Source organism: Trichosurus vulpecula, chromosome 1 (assembly GCF_011100635.1).
Source record: "Trichosurus vulpecula isolate mTriVul1 chromosome 1, mTriVul1.pri, whole genome shotgun sequence".
In the NCBI taxonomy this organism is placed as follows: domain Eukaryota; kingdom Metazoa; phylum Chordata; class Mammalia; order Diprotodontia; family Phalangeridae; genus Trichosurus; species Trichosurus vulpecula.
Genome location: NC_050573.1, coordinates 12050143 through 12070762, shown reverse-complemented (window position 1 = coordinate 12070762; position 20620 = coordinate 12050143). Strand labels below are relative to the sequence as shown.

General features: G+C 51.6%; 2 protein-coding genes across 2 annotated transcripts in view; one reads left to right on the top strand and one right to left on the bottom strand.

Annotated features, from left to right (window-relative positions):
• Positions 1-20620, bottom strand: part of RSPH14 (radial spoke head 14 homolog) — a 184565-nt gene that overhangs the window by 19478 nt on the left and 144467 nt on the right. The gene's annotated exons all lie outside the window — the stretch shown is intronic.
• Positions 17349-20620, top strand: part of GNAZ (G protein subunit alpha z) — a 112999-nt gene continuing 109727 nt past the window's right edge. Inside the window, exon 1 of the mRNA XM_036741024.1 lies at positions 17349-17599. The gene's annotated coding sequence lies outside the window, so the exon portion shown is untranslated. The remainder of the gene's footprint in view (positions 17600-20620) is intronic.

Genomic DNA, 20620 nt, shown 5'->3' with positions numbered 1-20620 from the left:
TTTTACAAGGCAGCTGGATAGAGCGCAGGCCTGAAGTCAGGAAGACCTGAGTTCAAATCCAGCCTCAGACACTTCCTGTCCGTGCGACCCTGGGCAAGTCACTTCACCCTGTGTGCCTCAGTTTCCTCATCTGTACAATGAGCTGGAGAAGGATAATGGCAAACTTCTCCAGGATCTCTGCCAAGAAAACCCCCAATGGGGTCACAGAGGGTCGGACACGACTCAAACGACTGAATGGCATTAACACCCTCCTCTTTTCAGAGGAGGAAACCTAGGCCCAGAGAGGCTAAGGGATTTGCCTGAGGTCCCACAGCTCGTAAGTGTCAGAGCCGGGACTTGCATCAGGTGTCAGCACTGCGCTGTCCAAGGAGGGAAGGGGAGGAGCCAGCCCGAGGAGAGTCTCGGCCTCTGCCCAGCCCCTTCCTTTGGGGCGACAGCCTTCCGCAGGCCTGTCACTGCTGGGAGAGATCGATGAGCATTGGTCCTAGAGCTCCCCAGGGTCTCCTTAGGGTGATCCGCCCAAGTTTGGTCCTGCAAGGAGGCCAGAAGAGGCAGAAGGGCTGAGAGCGGGCCTGAGGCCAGGATGGACAGACGTCTCTGGTGTGAAGATGGGCCTCACCTAGTGCCTAGGAGCTCCCACAAGGAGGTGGCAAGGGGAAGTACTACGGACCAGCAGCTCTCCAAGCCAATCTAAGTCACTGGGGGGTAGGGGGAGGATCAGCCTGCATAAATTGAAGGAGGCTGCTCCCCCCGGAAGTCAGAGACTCTGGAAGTCACCAGGGAGAGAGGGCAAAGGGCTGCCCATCCCTGCATACCTCAAACACAACCCAAAAGGCCAGCGATGCCAAGCCAACCACACCAGGAGAGTATCGCTATCAGAGAACTCCTCCCACACCAAAGTGCTCCCCCCTGCCCCAAGCAGCCCACAAAGACATGAGGCACCCTGTCCTCTCTTGTCAAAAGACGCAGCCGCAAGCAGAAACGCCCACCACGCTCCCCAGCCAACCTCCCTAATTTACTCCAAAGGGACAAAGGGGCAAGTTCATTAGCCTAAAGGTCTCAGCGTACCAATTAGCAGTAATTTATTTACCACACCTCCGTTAGCCTGGGGGAATATGGCATTTGAAAGTGTCATAGGAGCCTTCCTCTGAGCCCCCTGAGGACTTCAAAAGGCCAGCGGAGGGAGGGAGTGAAAGGGGCACAGCCAGCTGCTCCTTAGGAGGCTGGTGAGGGGCTACATTCCATGCGGACGTCTGCAGGCTGCAGGAGGGAAGAGCAACTGCCTGGACCACTGACCACCCTCCAGCCTTCCCCGCCAGAGCATTCCAAAGGGCAAGCGACCTTCCAGAAGTACTCCAGTCACACCTTCCCCCAACCCCATCACCGGAGCAGATGGCAGGGCCGGAACTGGAACTCAGAGCTTCTGATAAGGATGATGGGAAAGTCACAGAAAGGTATGAGAGAAAGGGAAGGGAAGGAAGAAGAAAAGAATTCTAGACTCTCGGAGCTTGAGACCTTAGAGATCATCAAGTAGCAAAGGCTGATACAGAATCTCAGGTGGAAGCCGCCTCTGAGACTATGAGGATACAAGCCATATAGGAACAACATACATGAGTATGAGGAGGCAGGCAGCTAGAGGGCACCATCGTGCACAGAGAGCCCGGACTGGAGTTAGGAAGACTCCTCTTTCTGAGTTCAAATCCAGCCTCAGACACCTACTAGCTGGATGACCCTAGGCAAGTCGCTTCACCCTGCTTGCCTCAGTTTCCTCATCTGTAAAATGAGCTGGAGAAGGAAATGGCAAACCACTCCAGTGTCTCTTCTAGGAAAACCCCCAATGGGGTCATGAAGAGTTGGATGACAGAATGCAACAATATATGCAAACAAGACTCACTCTAGCCAGTCAGTCAACAAATGTTGACTAAACCTCTCCCCCAAGTGGTCATTCAGCCTTAGAGTAATAGATTTCCACCCTTGGAGTCAAGCACCTGGGATGAGGGCCAACACGAGTCATGCACATGACGGCCCATCAGGTACTGGGGGCAGCTGGCATGCTCCACCTAAGACTTCTCTCTTCCAGACTACACATCCTCAGGCCTTTTAGCTCATCCACAGAGGGAAGCTGATGCACAGCAAGCTCCATGGCTCACCCAAGACCACCCAGGTAGTCATGGCTAATTAGCGCATATTTATAAAGTGCTTTACATGGGTTATCTCATTTTATCCTCAACAACTCTGTGAGGTAAGAGCTATGATTATCTCCATTTTACAGAAGAAAAAATGAAGCAGACAGGTTAAGTGACTTGCCCAAGATCACACAGATAGTAAGTGTCAGTGGCAGGATTTGAACCCAGGTTTTCCTGACTCTGTGACTCCGCTGTGCCACCTCAATGACTCTGCTGGAAATCCAGCCCAGGTCCTCTGAATCTAAACTCACGCATCATCCTACCACACCACACTGCCTTGCATCTACTCCAACTCCATCATCCTTCCATTTTATAGAAAGGAAAACTGAGGCCCAGAATGTACAGGCTGTAACCCTACCATCTAAGGGTAGAAGGAGAGATGGGGGAGGCTCTTTCCAGCCGCTAGCCCTCTTGGACAATGAGGGGAGAGCTAGAAGGGATGATGCAAGGTAGTGGGCCCCTATCCCCGGGAATGTGGCGGCAGATCCTGGGCAGGATGCAAAAGAGTCAGGACAGAGGCAGGCAGCTCCATGATTCCCTCTAGCTCTAAGATCTGAGGAACGTCCTGCCCAGTTCTCACCCTGTGCCCTATCTGCTGATGTTATGAGCCTGTCTGTCTTCTGCCAGGGATGGCAGCCAGCCCGTGCGGAGCTAAGGCCTGCTGAGGTTTTCAGCTGGTGTGTTATTAGAGGGGTCTGACAATCCCTTAGAATGCCCAAGATCTCAGCTACTCTCCCATCAGACATAGCAGAGAAGCTACTTGGTGTCCCGGGAGAATGTCTCCTTCTCTAAGGTTTCTGTCTGTCAATCACAGCTTGGCTGGGGCCAGAAACAATCCAGCCCCTGCAGCCAGCCTGGTAAGGGGCACTTCTCCTTGGCCAGGAGGGCCGAAGGCAGCAAACCTGTGACCTTCCCCAGGTTTGGCCTGGCAGCCCTCTTCTGCTGAGCCAGACTTGCCAGTGCTTTGAAAGCCCAGGGCTTTGAACTTGCCCTGGAGTTGCCTCACAGAGCAGGAGGGCAGGAGGGCAGCCAGAGCCCCAGAGTCCTGGGGCCCCTGCTATGAGTGCTGGGAGGGCAGGAAAAGGCAAAAGTAGTCCTCAATTTCAAGGAGCTCCCAGGCTAAGAAGGGAGCCCATATGCAAACAACAAGGTCCAATCAAGCTACAGACACAATAAATCAGAGATGATCAACAGAGATTATCTGGCACGAGCATTATGGGGGAGCAGGAAAGACTTCCTGGAGGAGGAGGGACTCTAGCTGGACCTTGAAGGATGCCAGGGAGGGCAAGAGAACTTGGCCTGGCTCAGAAGGAGAGGAGAAAGGAGCATGTATTAAGCACCTACTGGCCACTAGGCTCTGTGCTAAGCCCATTACAGAGATGCCTCCCAACAACCCCGGGAGGCAGGTGCTCGTGTGATCCCTGATTTACAGCTGAGGAAACTGAAGCAGACAGAGGGTAAGTGGGTGCCCAAGGTCACACAGCTAGGAAGTGTCTGGGGCAGGATTTGAACTCAGGCCCTCCTGAGTCCACATCTGGAGCTCTGTGCACTATGGCACCAGCTCCCTGCCCCCAGCTCCTCTGCTTGGAGTAGAGGCTGCTTAGTTTCTGGAGGCTCAGTTAAGGGGCAGAGCTGAGACTTCATGGCTCCTCAGTCATCCATGCTGCACTCTGGGTGCTGCCCAGAGAGGCAACCTGAGGGCTTTGCCTCCCAATCTTTCCCCACACCTCACACTATCCCTCTTAGCCCTCTCTACCCTTAGCAGCAGGTCACACACACACACACACACACACACACACACACACACACACACACAGATCCAGTGTATACATATATGTGTGTATGTGTGAGTGCTTCAGTTTACTAGATCATGAGAGAGGAGAAAGCAGTAGGGGTAAAATGGGGGAGGGGGGAGTACAGAGGAGAGGAGAGACATAGAGAAAGAGACAAGAGACAGAGAGAGAAAACCCGGAAAGCCAGAGACGCAAAAAACCAAAGATTAAAAATACAGTACATGCTTGCTATGCCTGCCTGCCTGTTCACTTGGATCCTTCGTGTGCTAAAAGGAGACACGCAGGCCTGGCTATTTATAACTAACCCAGATCTGCGACTCCATGTGCAAAAGAGGAAGGAAGGAGAAAGGCCACCACCGCCGGCCCACAGGAGGCTCTGGGGCCACCAGCAAAGCCCCTTCCTCCGAACGAATCCCCCATCTCTGAGACCGCTCAGGTTCAGGGATCTCACCTCTCCTGGCTTCCATCACCAGCCCTACAGAGATGATGCCCAAACCTCCTTTTCTAGCCTCCCTTCACTCCTGGACTCCAGCCCCAAATTCCCCCACTACCCAATGGATTGGGCCAGTACCTCGAATTCAACAAGGCCAGCACTGAACTCAGCAACAACAAACATCCCATTAAGCACTTGTGGTATGGACAGCACTAGGCCAGTTTTGGGGAGACATGATGCACGTAGGAGACATAACCTCTGTCTTCACAGAGTTCAGTCTAATCAGCCCTCACCAACACCATCCACCTCCCTTCTTTTTCTATTAGCTGTGCCTCAGAAGGGCCATGTCATCCCCCACCTCTGGGCCTTTGCACTGGCCGTGCCCGAGAAGGGCCACGTCACCTCCTACCTCTGGGCCCCTGCAATTCTCTCTCCTCACCTCCACCCTTTCTTTGACCTCTTACAGGCCACCTTCTTGGGGAGGCCTTTCCCTCTGAGGTTACCTCCCTTCTACGCTGCATGTATCTTATGTGGACCAGCTTCTCTGCCTGCTGTCTGCCCTATTAGACTGCGAGCTCTTTGACGGCTGGGCCTCTGTTGGCGTTCTGGCCTTAGCATGGGGCCTAGCATGGAGTGAGCCTGAATAAATGCTTGTTGACTGATTGATTACTGATGCCATCCTCCTCTCCCTCTCCTTCCTCCTCCTCCTCTCTCTCCTCCTCTCCCTCTCCCTCCTCCTCTCCCTCTTCCTTCTCCTCTCCCTCCTCTTCCTCCTCCTCCTCTCCCTCCTCCTCCTCTTCCTCCTCTCCTTCCTCCTCCTCTCCCTCCTCCTCCTCTTCCTCCTGTCCTTCCTCCTCCTCCTCTTCTCCCTCCTCCTCCTCTTCTCCCTCCTCCTCCTCCTCTTCTCCCTCCTCCTTCTCTTCTCCCTCCTCCTTCTCCTCTTCTCCCTCCTCTTCTCCCTCCTCTTCCCTCCCTCCTCTCCCTCCTCCTCTTCTCCCTCCTCCTCCTCCTCTTCTCCCTCCTCCTCCTCTTCTCCCTCCTCCTCCTCTTCTCCCTCCTCCTTCTCCTCTTCTCCCTCCTCTCCCCTCCCTCCTCTTCCTCCCCCTCCTCCTCTTCTCCCTCCTCTTCCCTCCCTCTTCTCCCTCCTCCTCCTCCTCTTCTCCCTCCTCCTCCTCCTCCTCCCAGCCACCTTTGCTCAGCTTCTGGTGGTCATCTGACTCCATTCTCTCCCTATTAGGGTCAGTTCTTTTTTAGCCTGGAGTGCAATTACTGATTCCAAGCATCTGGGGAATGTTTCCTCACCTACCACACACAGCTGTTTGACTTTCAGATTCCGTTTCTCCAGAGGCTCGCATCCCCTCCCCCATCCAATCAGCTGATCCTTCCTATGCCCCTCCTCAGATCTGTCCCCTCAGCTAGGTTCCCACTGCTCCAAGGCAGGCTCTTAGGGCAGTATTTTTCTGCCTGCTTTCCCTCCTCTTGTCCATGCCTCAATCAGAATCATAGAATCTCTGCATTAACAGGGGCCTCCTAGACCATCAGCTCAGGCCCGAACCTTTACCCTCTCTTTGTCTTCCCTATGCTCAGCCCTTGGGCCAAGAGCTCTGACCCCTGCTCCTGGCCCCAGGGGAAGGGGACACACAGGGCCACTAACAGGGGTACACAGAGAGCACAAGTAACCCCATTTTACTGATGAAGACAGCAATCCTCAGAGAGAGGGAGTGATTCACCCAGGGTCACACTGCTAAGTATCAGAGCCAGATACTCCAGGAAGGATCCTTAGCAGTAATAAAGGCCCAGCAGGCATGACATACAGTAGGCACTTCATAAATGCTCACTGAACTAGAGAGACGTCATCTAACCTTCTAGACCCTGGGCTAGTGATCCTGCCATCTCAGACCAGCTCTGTGGCAGGGTCTGTCAAGCTAGATGAAAGGATAGTAACAGTCAGTAAGTCAGTCAACAGGCATTTATGAATGCCTGCTACGTGCCTGTCACTCACTGTTCCTAAGTGCAACATTACCCCCTCCTTCTATAGCACTTCGAAGTTGTAAAATGCTATAATAACCACAGCAATCCAGGAAGGTAGAAAGTATATGGGGCATTACCCTATTTGACGAAGGAAGAAATGAGGTTTGGTGAAGTTAAAGAATGAGCCCATGGTCACAAGGCAGGTCAAGAGGCAGGATGGAGTCAGAGGACCTGGGTTCAATACCTTCTTAGCCTCCCTCAGTTTCCCCATCTGTAAAATGAAGATGTTAGAAGAGATGGTTCCTGAGAGTCCTTCCATCTTTAGAGCTGTGATCCTGTCCCGCCATGATCCTGGGAGGGGCCCAGGAGAGGCACCAGCCACAAACACTGGAACCACTGGTGAGGGAGCGAAAAGATTTTCCCCTTGTGCATTTCCCCCAGGCAGATATCATGACCATTGTAACAATCCCTCACATCCTCTCATCTGAGCCTCCTAACTCATCCCTGGGAAGGAGATAAAACATCGGTTATTCTCCTCATTTACAGATGATAAAACCAAGAGATGGAAGAAATGAGCCACCCAAGGTCACTCAGGTACCACCTGGTGTCCTGAGAGCTGGTCCAGGACTGGGCCACCAGGCTGCAGCTCGAGGGTTCAAAGAGGAAGAAGGAGTGGGGAGCCGACATGGTCACATTGTAAATGCAGCCTGTGGGGCCGCTGAGGCACCCCAAAAGAGACCAAAATTGAATAACTGACATTAGTCTAAATGCTGAATTTCCATTACATTCGTTATCAATGGGACATGGCCCTTTCATCATTTAAAAGACACTGATGGACTGTTCCGGAAACATATTTTCCCGGAAAGTTCATCCATCTCTCAGTTCATCTTCTCAGCACTGCAGTGCTGGGAAGGGAGGGGCAACTGGCTGAGGGGAGCCCTGCAAGGGCTCCTGGGGTCTTGCAGGGGCTCCTGGGGTCCTGCAGGAGGTGGGAAAAGGCCACAGGAAGCTGAGGCTGTGGGAGGGGGCAATCACAGAGCCCTCAGGGTAGAAGGGGCCTCAGGGGTCTTTGGGGCCAGACCACACACAGACAGAAAGCTCACTCTCAGCATCTCTTGTCCGTCGAGGTAGGTCAGAGCAAGCACAACTGTCCATGCCTTGTCGTGGGGCCCTGAGATGTTGGGATTCCCCACAACCTCTTGCCCAGTCTTTACATGAAGATCGCCAGTGAGGGTGGCCTACTCTATCCAGAGGCAGCCTGTTCTGCTCCTACACAACTAACTGTTAGGACGTATTTCCTCACGTCAGAACAAAATCTGCCTCTCAGCAATCTCCATCCACTATTTCCAATTCAACCCTCTGAGGTCCCACACTTAGCACAGAGTAGGCATTTAATATTTACTGACTGATTGACTGTATAGAACAAGCTTTTTCAACATGAAATTGTTCAAATACTTCCTGTGCCCCACACTCCACCAAGTCTTTTTAAGACTTAACACCCCAATTCCTGCAAATGACCAATATATGGCAGATCTTAAGGTCATCTGTCCTCTGAAAGCTCTCCAACTTGCCAGTATGCTTCCTAAAATGTGGCTCCCAGAACAACCCACCAGATGGGGTCTGATGGGGGCAGAGGAGTAGCGAGCATCCCACCCTGAATCCTGGATGCATGGCCTCCTCTCATGTAGTCTATGATCCCGTTTACTTTGACTACTGACTTGCTTTAAAAGCCTAGAATTCTCTAAAATATCCAGATTTTTTCCCAGATGAACTGTTGTCTAGCCACATCGTGTACTTTGTATTTGATATATTAATTCAAGGGTAAGACTTTACATTTAAAGGGCAGCTAGATGGTGCAGCAGATAAAGCACCCAGATAGAAGTTGGGAAGACCTAAGTTCAAATCTGACCTCAGACTTGTGTGTTTGTCCTCCATTTTTGAAGAGGACCATGGCATCAGGGAAATGATGACATGACTGCAGTTGACTTTGATCTGAGTGAGGAAGGGCTACTTCCTAGCTGTGTGACCGTGGGCAAGTCACTTAACCCTGTTTGCCTTGGTTTCCTCCCCTGTAAAATGAGAAGGAAATGTCAAACCACTCCAGTATCTTTGCCATGAAGATGACTGAGCAATAACAAAGACTCAACCCCAATTAAAATTAATCCTAGTAGATTAGGCCTAATGCTCTAGCTGGGTGAAATCATCCTGGATCCTGGCTCCATCAGCCAATGCTTTAGCTCTATCAGGGGTATGTCACTAGTAAGCATTTAACTAGCTCTCTGAAAAGAAAAAAAAATGTATGCATGATGCAATTTCAAGTTAAATCAGCAATAGTCACATCTCCATCACTCTCTCAGGACTAGATAGCCAATAAAACAATAAACCAAGCCAGGATTTGTAGTGTTTGCCAATTCCCGAGGTGTAAATGCTCACACTGTAAATTTAACAATTGGCTCCCATCACACTCTAATATGTGCTGGCTCTAACACACCCCTGGCTATCCTTCTTAGCTTTGTGTCACGTGAAAATTTGGTAAACATACCAGTTATTCCTTTATCCAATTCATTAATACAAACGTTAAAAAGCCCTGAGCCAACAAAAAATCCCTTGTGCATTTCGCTGCAGACCTCTCTCCAGATCGGCATCAAATCAATGATGACTATTCTTTGTGGCCTGGCCATTTAGTCCAACCAATCAGCAAACATTTATTAAGTGCCTACCTACTATGTGCCAAGTACTGTGATGAGGGCTGGGGATACAAAAAGAAGCGAAAGACAGCCCTGCCCTTAAGGAGCTTACCCACGTCTGCCACCGTCTAGTCTAAATGTCTTTACACTAGACTAGTATAAGAGGCAATGTCAAACGCCGTGCTGCTATGATATTCCCCTGATGTTCCGCCACCGCAGTGACCTCATCCACAGTGGGAGGGAGCTCCATCCGGTGTGACCAGTTTTCACTCAAGCCAGGCTAGCTCTCTGTGATCCCTACCACGTGTTTTGCTGGCTGTTACTAACCGTTCCTTTAATAACACATTCTAAAATTTGGCCAGAATCCAAATCAAGTTTCCTGTCCCCCTTTAGAGATGCCAGTCTCTGTTCAATTCCACAGCCCTTCTCCCACTGGCCATGACCTCTTGAACCCTGTTAGTGGCACCTCACCACACCCGCTAGGTTTTCAGCCCCCCGTACCTGGCCACTCAAACATCAAGGTCCTAGCTCACTCTCACCCTTCTCAGCTCAGATTTCAACTGTTCTGTCCTTTCCAAACTGAAGACCACTCTCCTTGGAAGAAAAAAGCCCATCGGCACGGGAGTTTGCTATTTGGGCCTTCTTGCCATCCCAGGCTAGCATCATCCCATCCACTCCCAGCAGCAGGCCATTCTCTTTCTAGCTGTCCTCTTTACCAGATATAGCTTTTAAAACCCCCTTTGTGCTCTTCAGTATTCCCTGGAAGCCTCATCTCACCCTCAGCTTCAGGAGCCTACCATACTTCTGAATTCATCTTCTGTCAACAAGACAACTGTTGAAAGTAGAATGATGGAATGCCAGAAGTAGAAGGCAGTAAGTATGGAATCATGGCAAAGAACTAGACAGTGAGTCAGAAAACTTAGCATGAAACCCCATCACTGCTACTGACCAAGTGACCTCGGGCAAATCACCTGCCATCTTCAGCCTCGGTTTCCTCATCTAGACTACATGGTCTCCAAGGTCCTTCCAACTGTCCAGGGGGCATGTCATCCCACTGTTCTGTAAGGAAATGGCCACCCAGCCTCCCGAGTCCATGAGAGGGCTCACCACCTGGGAAAGGCAGCCCGCTCCATTCTTGTGTCAAAATCTGCTCCTCTGTAGCTTCCCCCTGGCCTCTGCCCTCTGTAGAGAAACAGAACAAGCCTGTTCCTTCTCCTACCTGGCAGCCTCTGGGTACATGAGGACTGCGATCTCGCCCTCTCCTGGCTCACCAGCTAATTCTCATATGCTCCTCCCTCCTGGCTGCCCTCACCTGGAACCCTCCCCCCAGCTTCTCAATGGCCCACCTAGAGATGGGCCTAATGTTCAAGATGCTGATTTGGACAAGCCATGTTTCCTGGGTGTGATCTGCCTGGGGGGGGAGGATATTGATCAATGGCCTTCTTCACTTCAGACACTTGCCTCTGTTCATGCAGCTTGCATTCAAACAACTTTCATGGCTTTTTTGCGGGTCAACTCACAGTCCTGACTCATGGTGAACTTGCTGGCCACTCAGACCCAGAGTACTGGCTTCAGTGCTGGGCACCACAGTTTAGGAAGGATGTGGCGAAACTGGAGAATGGTCAGGGAAGGGCAGTTCAGTCTCGGGAAAGGAGAAAACTGAAAAGGAACGTGAGAGGGTTTTCAAACACTGTCCTGTATTTAAGGGCAGCCATCATGTGAAGGAGGCATTAGTCTGGCCCAAAGGCAAGACCAGCAGCAACAGGTGGACACTGCACAAAGGGGACAATGTAGGCTTGGCATGGAAGAAGAACAGCTTCCAGCTGGGTTGTCTCATTCCAAAATGAGAGCCCCGAGCCAATCGACCTTTACCCCCTTCCCAGCTCTGCTTCTGCCTCACCCTAGCTTGTCACCGTGATGCCTCAGACTCACCCTAGAAGCCCCATCAGCCTCCTCACCCATCTATGCCCCTGTCTCCCATGTTCTTCCTGGAACTTCAATTTGGGGAAGGAGCCCAGGTGGGCCAACTTTCATTCCCTTCCAACTCTGGCACCAAGCTTCAACACCTGGGCCTCCTCAGCTGGACCATTACTCTGCTGACCTCTTCTCCTATGGATGAGTTCCTACTGAGGCCTCTCTTTTGGGAAGGGACACAGATGGGCCCACCTTCATTCTCCCTCCTGACTGATTCCTTGATACCATGCTGTTCACCTCCCTCCCTGTTTTTCAGCTCCCTTCTGTGTACTATTTTCCTCTATTAGAATGTAAGCACCCCATGGGCAGGAACTGTCTTTCTTTCTGCTTGTATTTGTGTCAAGACAACTTAGTACAATGCCTGGTATGTAGAGTGGGGAACCTGAGGTCTTCTTGTTCTGTAAAACTTGGATTCAGTCAAAAGGCCACATTTAAGGCTCTAGAAGGCCACATGTGGCCTGATTTATTCTGTAAAATTTGGATTCAGTCAAACGACCACATTTAAGGTTCTACAAGGCCACACATGGCCTGAAGGCCACAGGTTCCCCACCCCTGGCTTAAGAAATGCTTGTTACCTGGCCTATTAACCAAAGCAATTCCAAGCAGAATGGGCAGCTTTGGGAGATGAGGATGGATGGACGACCACCTATTAGAGATATTATAATTAATGAGAATTCCTGCTCAGACCCCAGTTGGACTAACTAAGCCCCAAGGTCCCTTCCAGCTCTGAGATTCTGTGAAAAGTCCCAGGTCTCTCTCACACAACCTGCTCTCTACCCACATCTTCCCCAGAAGCCTGCACCAAGTGGTAACCAGGGCCTGTATAAATCAGCTCCAACCAGGAGCCAGAGAGGAGCTGAAGAAACAAAGTAAGGGGGTGTTCTAATCGAATTGAAACCCAATTCTGTTGACTAAGCAGCTTCTCTTTCCTCTCTTGCTGGCTCTTTCATGTGGGTAATCCTCACATCTCTTGCTTCTCTTCCCTTCACTCTCCCTGGGGCCTCCTTCAGTGATCTCCTCTTCTCCCATGGTACCATCTTCCCTGTCTCCACAGAGATGCCCAGATTTAGCCCTCTGGTCCGGATCCCTCTCCTAAGCTGCACCTTTCCATCTGGGAAGCAGACGTCTCCACCTGGATATCCCACCAAAAACCAAGCAGATCCTTCTTCCCTCGGTCTGACTCCTCATTCTCAACCTGCCAACCATGGCACCATTTATTCGGTTGCCCACACTCAAAATCTGGGGCTTTTTCTGAGCATTCTTCCTTTTCTATTACCTCTCATGTCAAACAGTTGTCATTTCCACCTCCATAGTATTTCTGGTATCTCTCCCCTCCCACAATCCTCACCCTAATCTAGGCCTCCATGATCACCCATGTAGATTGTTACAATACTTCCTACCAGTTCTTTCCATCATTATCAGACAAAAAGCATTTATTAAGTGATGACTACGTGTCAGACACTTGAGTTACAAAGAATAAAACAGGCCTTGCCCTCAAAGGGCTTACATTCTATCAGAAGAAAGCACATATACACATAGAATTACATAAAGAATATATGCAAAATAAATATAAATACAAGGTAATTTGGGGGTAGAGGCACTAGCAACTTTGGGAAGGTTAGGAAAGGCTTCATCTCGAAGGTACTCGAACTGAGTCATGAAAAAATTAGAAATTGTAAGAGGCAGAGTGAAAGGAGAACATTCCAAGTGGGGGGAACAGCTGCTGCAAAGGCCCAGAGGTGGGAGGTGAGGCATTACATCTAAAGAGCAGTAAAAGGCCAGTGGATAAAGGGGAGTAGTAGGCAGTAAGGATGAAGAAGTAGACTGTGGCTGGGTAGCAAAGAGCTTTAAAAGCCACACAGGAATTTATATTTGATCCTAGACATTTATTGAGGAGAGTGACCTTAGATCAGAACTGCACTTTAGGAAAACCAATTTGGCAAGTGTGTGGAGCATGGGATGGGCAGGAGTGGTGAGACACTAGGTAGAGGGTGATGGGGTCCTGAGCTAGGGCAGGGGCTGTGTGAATGGAGAGACCTGGCAGCTGAATGGTGACATGTGGGTGAGGGGGTGAGGGGGTCATCAAGCTCTGAAACCTAGTGATGTCTTTAACAGAAACTAGGGAAGTTTAGAAGGGGGAGGGGCTGGGGAGAAGAAACTCACCACCCTCCCCCCACCACGAACTCATCCTTTACACCATGGTGAGAAAAGATCTGATCCTGCTCCAGAATGACCAAGGTCTCCCTCCTGCTAGCAGAGTAAAGTCTACAACCTTCTACACACCAGTCAAGGCCCACCACAACCTGGCACAACCCTGCCTTCACAACTTGAGTGCCTGTGACTTCCCTCCATGTACCATGTATCTCACTATAGTCAGTCTTTTTGCTGTTGTTGGAATTAAATTCTACATGTATTAAGCACCTGATATATGCCTAGCATTCTGCTGAACATATGAGGTTTAGATAAGACGTGGTTCCTGTAAGGGGGCAGGGTGGATAAGACACAAACACTGATCATTCTAATACTCACTAATACATGATAAGTGCATTAGAGAGACACAGAACTACCAGCTATAGGAAGTCCTTGGAGGAAGGTCACTGCCAACTGTGGGGATCCAAGAAGACTTCCTGGAGTGGTTTGTAAAGATCCCATAGGAATTCATAGTGATTGGAATCCATAGGGATGGCATTCTAGGCATAACAAACAGCCTAAGAAAAGATTCTGCACTGTGCATTGGAATAAACACCACTCCCTCATTCACTCATTCATTCATTCATTTAGGGACCTAGCACAGCACCTTGGCATACAGGAGGCATTTAAGAAATGCTGCTTGATTGAGCAGTTCTTTAAACATTTCTTAGGAATTCTAAGGGGTAGAGAAGGTGTGGGGAACACCCAAGGCATACATACTGTATGTACTCAGAGCACTACACTGAACTGGGTACCAGCAAAGGCAACCAAAGAGCTCCAAAGCTAGAGACGAACCAGGAAGGCACCTGGAACTGAAAGAGATTGGGGAGAGTGGAAAACAGCCAAAGCAGACCTGAGCTCCTGAAGCAGTCCACTAGCCTGGCCTCAGCTGCCTTTAATGATGCTCTCAGAGGGGGGGAAGGCCAGTCCTGAGGGAATCCAGCCTGCAGGCCTGCTAGGGAGGCTGAGTGCAGAGAGCTGGCTGCGGAGCAGACTGTTCTCCAGCTGACTCATGTCCCTGCCAAGAGCATTGGATCACTGTGGTTCATGGTGGAAGACACAAAGTCCCAGGCACTGGGGGGAGGGGATGTGTGAAAAGAAGTCAGATATGGTCACACCCTGCCTCTGCACCTTAGCTTTTGTGTTAGTCTTGGCAAAGTCACTTCCCTTCCCTGGGCTTCAGTCTCTTCCTCTGTAAAATGGGTGGGGTGGAACTACATGGTTTCAGAGTACTGTGATCCTTTAATCTATCCCCATAAGGAGCTGCTCATCTAAAGCCCAGCTTCCCCACACTGGAAGTAACAGTCACCAAGGCAGGGCCCTCTAGAGGCCTCAGCTACTCAGATTTGCATGAAGACATGAAATTCTGTCCCTGAAAAGGCTTATCAAGGTGACAGGCAGAGAGCCAAAGCCAACCAGCTGCCCCAAATCACCTGGGGGAAGCCAGAAGAATGAGCTATCTTTGTGTCATGGGTGAAATGGGTGTGGTGTGAGCCCCAGGAGTTTCCCCCTTCCCGAAATACCCACCCTGCCCACCCATACTATTTTACAGGCAGCTCTCCTGCCATCTCAATTAGACACTGCCCCCTCCCCGTACAAATACTCCTCAGGGGCAGAATCCCACAGGTGCTGCTGAAATCCTTAAATGTCAGAGCTGGGAGGGAAGGAAGGAAGGAAGGGAGGGAGGGATGAAAGAAGGGAGGGAGGGAGGCAAGAAGGAAGGCAGGAAGGGAGGGACGAAGCAAGGAAGGAAGGCAGGAAGGAAGGAAGGAAGGAAGGAAGGAAGGAAGGAAGGAAGAAAGGAAGGGATGGAAGGAGGGAGGGAGGGATGAAAGAAGGGAGGGAGGAAGGAAGGCAGGAAGGAAGGGAGAGAGGAAGGAAAGAAGGGAGGGAGGAAGACAGAAAGGAAGGCAAGAAGGAAGGCAGGAAGAAAGAGAGGGAAGGAGGGAGGAAGGCAGGAAGGAAAGCAAGAAGGAAGGCAGGAAGGAAGGGAGGGAAGAAGGAAAGAAGGGAGGGAGGAAGGCAGGAAGGGAGGGAGGGAGGAAGGAAGGAAGGAAGCAAGCAAGGAAGGAAGGAAGGAAGGAAGCAAGGAAGGAAGGACATTCCAGAAATGCAGAGGGGGTGGGGGCCTGTGCAAAGGGAAGGAGGTGGAAGGGGGACTAATGGAATGGGGGGGCCGTATGGGGAACAGGTAGCAGGATGGTTTGACTGGTATGGAGAATGAAAGGAGGAAGGGAGTGTGAAATAAGCCTGAAACAGTAGAGGAGCAGATTGTGGAAGGCTTCACATTTATTTTAGAGGCATTTAGAGGCATATTTTAGAGGCAACAGAAGATTTTTGAGTAGGGGAGTGGCCAGACCTGGGTTTTAAGAATATCAGTTGAGCAGCTGAACGAAGGACGATTCGGAGAGGAAAGTGGCTAGAAAGCAGGGGGACCAGTTAGGAGCCTATTGCAATAGCCCAAGTCAGAAGTGATGAGGACCTCAACTACCATAGAAGCTGTGTGAGTGGAGGAGGAAGGAGGAGGAAGAGAGGGGTGGGGAATGGCCAATGATTGGCTGGGGGAATTAAGGGAAAGAGAAGAGTCCAGGATGAAGCCAAGGATGCCCACCTGGGTTACTTAAAGGCTAGTGGTACCCTCAGTAGACAGAAGGGATTGTGGAAGCAGGATGGGTTGGGGGGAGGGGATGCAATGAGTTCTGCTTTGGACGTGTACAGGCTCTCAGCATACATACAGGCAGAAACATGCAGTAGACGGATGGCAATGGGGGGCTGGAGATCGGGAAAGAGATGAGGGTGGGATATAGAGATTTGACAATTATTTACACAGAAATCTGCATTGAAGTGAACTACCAAAGGAGGAAATACAGTGAAGCAAAGAGGGTCCAGAACAGAGTTTGGGGAGAAATCCATGAAAGAAAAGGTCAGACAGGTATGAGGTAGGAAAAGAAAAAGGCATGTCGTCTAAAGCAAGGAGGCAAGAGAATCCAGGAGGAGGGGGTGGAGGACTGAGAAAAGGCATCGCTGGTAACCTTGGAGGGAGCACTTTCAGTGGCATGAGGGAGCCTCACTCTCACTGAACGTTGGCCATCCTGAAAGCTCGGCTTGGTCTGGCAGGGTCCTAATTGGAAAAGGCGGTTGGTGCCAGGGAAAGGGCACCGGACTGGAGTCGGAGCGTTGGCTTCTCGTCCTTGCTGGACTGTGTGACCTTGTACAAGTCCCTTCCAGTCTGGGCTTAGTGTAAACGAAGGGGTTGGACTAGAGGGTCTCTAAGGTCTATGCCGGATCTAACATTCGGAATCTAACACAGTGATTAGACACTAAAAGAAAGTGGGGTGGGGTGGGGCGGGCAGAGGGGAGGGGGGAACGACAGTAAAATCCTGCCATGGCCTGCCGGGAAAGCGCTGCGTCCTCCCTGGCACTGGAGTGGACGTGGGTTCGCAGTCTCCGAAGCCTCCTCCCCGCCCCCACCCCCGCCTCCTAGACTGCTTGCCTTCCCACTGAACGCCTCCCCTCCATCCCACCCCTCAGCACCCGTTCCCCACACAGCCCACGGAAAACAAGAGCTACAATCTAGCGCCTGGAGCTGCAGAAAGCCGAAAGGGGAGAGGGACAGCAAAAGGAGGAGGGGGGGGGTACTTAGCCCCACCCCGTCCCGCCCTCCCAGGCTCCCATTGGGCTGCTCAAGCAGCAATCCGCTCCTGGTGGCCGGCACCGCCCAATCTGGGGTTGGGGAAGGGGGGGAGCCGCTGCCCGGGCTCGGGAGGGGGACGCAGGCGACTGCCGGCGCAGGGCGCAGCGCTCGGGCTCCAGGGTGTGCAGGGCTCGCCGTCGCCCCCATCCCTCCGGCTTCCTCCACTTCCCCTTCCCCCACGCACGCACATACGAGCCACCTCCTCCCCGCTCCCCCTACACCATCACCCCCGCCCCGCCCCGCCTTGCCTCCTCAGTCGGGCTACAGCAGTCACCCGGTGACTCGGCCCCTGCACCCCTCCGCTCCACTGCGCTCAGGCTGGGGCCCCGACAGCGTCCAGCGAGGCTATCCATAGACGATTTGTGTTATTTATAGCGAGAGGTGGCGAGAGGGAGGGGTGAGGGTGGGGGAGGAGGAGTCGGGGAGAGACGCAGGCAAGCGAGCTCTCTGCCCGCCCGCCCGCCTGCCCCAGCTCTTCCCGGGCCGGGCTGGGCCGGGCTGGGCTGGGCCGTGGGCTCTCCCGACTCCGGCTGTCCATCAGTCTATCTCCGGCGCTGACGAGAGGTATCGAGGACTACGGAGCGCCCGGCAGGAAGGCCAGAAGGAAAGCAAGCACGCCTCCTAGTCCGGAGGCGATGGAGGCGATCCGCGCCCTCACCCGGGCCCAAGAGGTGAGTGCGAGCAAGAGCCCGAGCCCCGCAGCGCCTGACTGCGCTGGGCTGCGCTGGGCTGCGCTGCGCTGGGTTGGGTTGGGCTGGGCTGGACTGCGCTGCGTTGCGCCGGGAGCTGTCCGGGGGTGGTGGTGCTGGAGACTGGTTCAACGCCACCGCCCGCTATGCCCGGGTGGAACAAAGAGGGGGCGGGGGAGGGGGCGGCTGGGAGACGAGAGGGTCACCTCCCCAGCCCGGCGCCCCCCACGCCTGACACTCAACCCCAGCTTTCGGGGCTAATCCCGTTTGGCTAATCCAGACCATCGGGGCTGCAGTACTCAGACTCCCCAGCCCCACTAGCGGCAGCTATAGGTAAAGTAACAGAGGGCAGGTCCAGACCCAAACTCTTGGCACCCTCTCGTGTCCCAGCTGACCAGTGGCCGAACATAAAGAATAGACTTGGGCCTCCCCCGTTCCGGGCACCTCCCTTCTGCCCACAGGTTCGCTCCCCTAAGGGGCAACCCGTAAGTGCCCACTCCTTTGGACCGCACTCCTCAAGTTCCTGTTGCCCAGTTGACAAACACCCAGGAATCTTTCCAACCCTGAAACCATAGAGCATGACAACAGGAAGAGTCATGGCTGATGGACCCCTGAGACACTCAATTCAGGTTGCAGGCCAGGCCTCCTCAGCCCCAGAAAAAATGGTCAGGCCTCAGGCATGAGGGGTGGACATGGTGGTTTTCCTTGTCAGTTTGGAATCATCCCTGGGCAGCAAGCTGCTTCCATTACTGGAAGAGATATGTGGCCACATGTGACTGCAGGCTCTCAGATCTGTTTTTCAAAGGTGTTTGTTGGGGGCGGGGGTAGGGAGGAGAAGAGGAAAAGGCCTAGGAGGATGTTCTCAGTTGGAGTTCAACATGAAATCCCTGATTTTACCTTTATGGGTAACATCATTAGGGTGTAGCCCAAATGGGCCTGGTGGAGAGGGTTAAGAGGGCAGGAAGCTGCCTGGGAAACCAGCCAAGGTCCAGAGCTATGTCGTTTCCAGGAGAGATGAGAGAATGGGGGCATTTGAAGGAAACCTCAGCCTGCCATTGGTCCCTCTCCCTGGATTTCACTTCAGTGGGTGTGGTGGCACTTCATGAACAGATGATGCCTTTGGGATCTCAGGAGGAGCTGTTTGGAGACAGTGACTACACCCTGTGCTCAGGGAGTCATCTCCCCAGCTTTGGGGGACTGATCCCCCTTGACTAGTTGTGATCTTTGCCTGAATATTACTGCTGTATGCCTAGGCCCAGGGCTGCACCAGGAAGTAGGCATTGGGATAACACAAGCCAAAAGGTACCCTGGATTCCAGAGGTACCCTAGCTGGGTAAATACCTGGAGCGTAAAAGCATTAACCAGTTAATGGGGAGAATTAAAAATGTTTGAGGCCAGACCCTCCCACAATCTGTACCTTGGTGCTCCCTGAAGAGCCAGAATCAGGGGGCTGCCCCAGGTAGGACAGAGGGCAGGAGGAGGGGGCAGCTGTCACCTGACATATGGCCAGTTTTTCATTCTATTCTTCCTGACCTGAGGCATTTTTCCTCTGCAATGGCCCTGACAGGGGTACAGAATTGACCAGAGGCACAGGGGCACTGTACAGATGGGAAAGGAAACTGGTAAGAAGCTTTCAGGGAGTGAGAAGAGGCTCCTTCAAGTGAAGCAACTTCTGCCTTTGTGGTTGGGGGCACAGTGGGACCTCTCTCGCCAAGGGCATCTTGATCTCACTGGGATTCTTTTACTTCAGGGCATAAACAGGTGGAGAGAAAGAACAGCTGTCAGGATGGAGAAAGCTTTCTTCATCCAGCCCAAGCTAAGGTTGAGCACAGGGAGGATACTGAGCCTCTGATAAGGACTGACTGGATGGCCTCAGTTTCCTCAAGTGTTAATAATATTGTCAGACTGAATGATATCTCTGGTTCACTTGCAGCAATGATAATCCAGGGCCCCAGATCCAGCCCAGCTCTAACAGTCTATTTTAAGGCCCCTCCCAGTTCTGACATCCTGTTTCCAAGGTCCCACCCACCTGTGAGAAGCTCAAAGGCCCCTCCCAGCTCTGTTATTCTGTATCCTAAGGCCTGTTCTGACATTCTGTGTTCTAACATCCTTTCTAGCTGATATTCTGTATTCTAATATCCTTCCTAACTGGCATTCCATGTTCTAACATCCTTCCTAGCTCTGATATTCCATGTTCTAACATCCTTCCTAGCTGACATTCCAGGTTCTAACATCCGTCCTAGTTCTGACATTCTGTGTTCTAACATCCTTCCTGACATTCTGTGTTCTAACATCCTTCCTAGCTCTGACATTCTGTGTTCCAACATCCTTCCTAGCTGATGTTTCATGTTCTAACATCCTTCCTGACATTCTGTGTTGTAACATCCTTCCTAGCTGACATTCCATGTTCTAACATCCATCCTAGCTCTGACATTCTGTGTTCGAACATCCTTCCTAGCTGACATTCTGTGTTCTAACATCCTTCCTGACATTCTGTGTACTAACATCCTTCCTAGCTCTGACATTCTGTGTTCCAACATCCTTCCTAGCTGATGTTTCATGTTCTAACATCCTTCCTAGCTCTGACATTCTGTATTCTAACATCCTTCCTGACATTCTGTGTTGTAACATCCTTCCTAGCTGACATTCCATGTTCTAACATCCATCCTAGCTCTGACATTCTGTGTTCGAACATCCTTCCTAGCTCTGACATTCTGTGTTCCAACATCCTTCCTAGCTGATGTTTCATGTTCTAACATCCTTCCTAGCTCTGACATTCTGTATTCTAACATCCTTCCTGACATTCTGTGTTGTAACATCCTTCCTAGCTGACATTCCATGTTCTAACATCCTTCCTAGCTCTAACATTCTGTGTTCTAACATCCTTCCTAGCTGACACTCCATGTTCTAACACCCTTACAACTGATATTCTGTATTCTAACATCCTTCCTAGCTGACATTCCATGTTCTAACATCCTTCTTGACATTCCATGTTCTAGCACC